Source organism: Elgaria multicarinata, chromosome 10 (assembly GCF_023053635.1).
Source record: "Elgaria multicarinata webbii isolate HBS135686 ecotype San Diego chromosome 10, rElgMul1.1.pri, whole genome shotgun sequence".
NCBI lineage: Eukaryota > Metazoa > Chordata > Lepidosauria > Squamata > Anguidae > Elgaria > Elgaria multicarinata.
Genome location: NC_086180.1, coordinates 75,398,077 through 75,402,003, shown reverse-complemented (window position 1 = coordinate 75,402,003; position 3,927 = coordinate 75,398,077). Strand labels below are relative to the sequence as shown.

Sequence of the window (3,927 nt, the reverse complement as noted above, 5' to 3'; positions counted from 1 at the left end):
TCAAAAACATAAACAGTATAAAAACAATGGTATCCATTTAAAAACAACAGTTCTAGTGCAGGCAAGATGGTACAAAGCAAGGTCTTGAAAACCAAACCCACCTTCTTTAATTGGAAGCTGCATCTGTTTCAAAGATATTTGTGGTAGGGAAGAACCCCAGAAGAATTTATGAAACACAGATTAAGTTGTTGAAAATATCTGGCTTGACCCTGGGCTGTGTTGGGCATGGTGGCACAATGAGTCAGGATGTCTTGAATGAGCTTCTGGATGAAACACTTCAAGTCCAACATCTTCCAGGCACTTTTATGAGGTCTCTGAAACACACACACACACACACACACACACACACACACACACACACACACACACACACTGCAGCTAGACTTCTGAGGCTTCCTAGATATTTAGACATGCCTGAGATAAAAGTCACTCCCTTGGGAGCCGGCCAAGATGTGGGCCGAAGCTGCATCCTTGTGTCATGTTGGATTGGATAGTGGAATGCATGTAGGTTATAATGATGACAGGTGTTTTCCTGACCTCATACATCACTCAGAATGGGAGGCTGACCGACTTCCTGAACTGTGTCATCATCAGTCATTTCTATTTGGGCCACTGCAAGGCCTTCTGTACTTCAGCGAGATGGTCAGCTACAATTGGTCCATTTACACAGCCCACTCCACCAAGGCCATCTCCCCTATCCTCTTGGAGGACTTCAGGAAAATCACCATGGACAAGAAATGGGAGACTAACTTCTTCACCTCCAAGATGATCAACGATTGTATAAAGGAAGTGGTGGCTGTCCATCTTGATCAGACAGTGCAGATGGATGATGAGCTGAGATCAAGGCCTACTATTCAGGCCACATCCTTGGAGCAGCCACGTTCCAGATTAAAGTTGACTGTGAGTCTGTGGTTTATACTGGTGACTATAACGTGACTCTGTACAGGCGCTTAGGAGCTGCCTGAATTGACAAATGCCACCCGGATCTGCTCATATTTGAGTCCACTAATGCCACATTCAAGGCTCCAAGCACTGCCAAGAGAGGGACTTCTTGGAGAAAATCCATGAAGCCATTGAGCAGGGAGTGAATATCCTTATCCCAGTGTTCACTCTGAGATGTGCTCAAGAGCTCTGCATTTTACTGGAGACTTTCTAGGAATGAATGAACTTAAAAGCTCCCATCTACTTCTCAATGGGCCTGACTGAGAAGGCCAAGCACTACTACAAGCTTTTCATCATCTAGACCAGTGGTTCCCAAAGTGGGCAGTACCGCCCCCTTGGGGGCGGTGGGATTGCATAGGGGGGCACTAAGAGGCAAAAGGGTGGCAGGGGGGTGCTTGAGGTGGTCTTTTCTGAGAAGCGCCTTTCCAGAAGGTCTTTAAACCCAGGGACATTTTTATGGGAGAAGGTAGTTTGGTCCCAATCCATACAGGGGAAGAATCCACACATGTATTAATACTGTTTAAGAAGAGTCCTTTTAACGGTGAATTGAAATGTTTCAAAAGCACCAAAACGCTAATGAAGAGACATACCCTGCTTAGTGTGCCCCGCCACGCTGGCTGCAAAACAGAGGCGTTCGTTCTCCTTTCCCTCCCTCCCTCGGCAAGCCTGCGACGCCGCAGCAGGTGCTTCGGATTTTTAATAAATCTTCAATTAATTGTTACTGTTTTGAATTTTATTATTATCTTCCTTAGTGGGTCGTTGAAAACCACTATTCTGACTAATGATTTTTATAGTGTAGGGTAGGGGGCACTGGGCATGAGTTTGTGGAACCAAGGGGGCAGTTACCTGAAAAAGTTTGGGAACCACTGATCTAGACCAACCAGAAGATCCAGAAGACCTTTGTCCAGAGGAACATGTTTCAGTTCAAACACTTCAATGCTTTCAACCAGGCTTTTGCCGACAACCCGGAGCCAATGGTTGTGTTTGCCACACTGGGGATAATTCACACAGGGCAGTCCCTTCAGATCTTCAATAAATGAGCTGGCAATGAGAAGAATATGTTGTTCATGCCAGGATACTATGTGCAAGGCACTGTGGGACATAAAAACTTGGGTGATCAACAGAAGCTGGAAATAGAAGCTGACACCAAGGGGATCATGCAGCTCATCCACTGGACCGAGCCACACAATGTTCTGTTTGTTCATGGCAAGGTCAAGAAAATGGAGTTCCTCAAGCAAGACATTGAGCAGGAATTCCATGTTAACTGCCAATGGAGAAACAGTGACCATTCTCACCAACCCCAACATGCCTGTGGATGTTTCATTTGGGCTGTTGAAGAGAGAACTCTCTGCCAGCCCCTTACCAGACATGAAGAAGCCAAGGATAATAGCTTCCGCCTGGTCTCACCTGAGCAAGCCCTCAGAAGAATAGGGCTTGGGGGAACACCAGCTGCGGTTCATGTGCCATATCCATGAAACAGGGCTTTGCGTTTAGAACCACCTCAAGAGTCTTTTGAAGGATTATTCTGTCTAGCACCTCTCTGACTCCTCTAACATGGTGGAATCCATCCTGATCCAGGGCAGGATCTACACTACTGCTTTAAAACGGTTTATAACAGTTGTGACAACTGTTGGGGCCCAGGACACACTCCATATACAGTTTTCAAACCACTTTCAAAGTGTCATATCTGCTTGGTGTAGATATGGCCCAGGTTACAGTGCAATCCAATGATCTGGCTACCAAACTTCTGCAGGTATCATCGACATACCAGGATGAAGAAATGGATAGCTACACGACCTCTTTATTGAAGAAGGTATTGCCCCAAATCACCCTGGGCATCTTTAGAAGCTACAGAAGTTGCAAACCTCAGAAAGTATTAAAAAAAACCTATGTAAATACTTAAATTGTGGACAGTGGTGTGTGTGTGTGTGTGTGTGTGTGTGTGTGTGTGTGTGTGTGTGTGTGTGTTTAAATAAAGGATTTTTAGGTTCAATATTAAAAAAGAAACGAAAAAGAAAGTATTTGCCAGGTATAAGTAGAGGAATGTAATATACGTATACAGTTCATATACACTAGAAGCAAAGAATTTGTGGTCCTCCAGATGTTTTGGCCTGCATCTCCCCTCACCCCCCACAATTGGCTATACTAGTGTCGTAAATCACCAGTGTTACACTCAATAAGCAGGAGAGAAAAGTCAACAAACAGTCCGTAGTCAAAAGCCAAAGTATCTGTCCAAAGCTGGGTCAACAATACAGGAATCAAGAAGGCATCAAAACATAGTCAGGGTCCAGTCCAAGGTCGGGATAAGTCCAGGCAAGATCAAGGAGCTGGTATGCAAGCAACAAAGACAAGGCACCAAAACAATAGTTGCTTCCAGCGTCGCTTCTGAATTCAGGGAAGTCTTTTATGGGGAGTGTGGTGATTGGGGATTGTTATCAGGTGCATGGGCCTTCAGCTAGCTTCTGCCTGTTCCTGTGAAGGGCCCCGCCCCAAACACTCCCAAGCTCAGCTGCTCCTCCTTTCCATTTAATCCCTCAAACTGAAGTACCACAGCTAGCTAGGCCAAAATATATGGAGGGCCACAAGCTGTCCACCCCAACATATAAAATAATCTTGCACGGCATGTTCATGTGATGTGGCCTTATGACTTCCCTGCTTCTGCTCCCCTCCCTCTCTCTTCATATAACTTCAGGATTTATTTTTGACATTTCTCAGTGGTTGCTTTCCATGTTAGTCCCCACTTAATTGCCTATCTTGTCATTTGAAATTTCATTTAGAACAGGAAAGTTGCTTTCAGTGGCAGAATTGTTTTAGATGCGTTTGTCTGGTGGCGCATCTCAGCAGCAAATGTTGAGCAGCTGGATACTACCTAATTAGAATAGTCAGGGAAAAAAGGGCTGTTTGAGATGAATAATAATCACATCCATCACAATTGTAATTTTACTTGTTTATGTGGTGTACACCTGTGCCTAGTTGGCAGTCTAT

At 44.9% G+C, this 3,927-nt stretch overlaps 1 pseudogene; it reads left to right on the top strand.

Moving 5' to 3' along the window:
* The first annotated feature begins 389 nt into the window (after positions 1–389).
* LOC134404429 (integrator complex subunit 11-like) lies at positions 390–2,373 on the top strand (annotated as a pseudogene).
* The last annotated feature ends 1,554 nt before the right edge of the window (positions 2,374–3,927 follow it).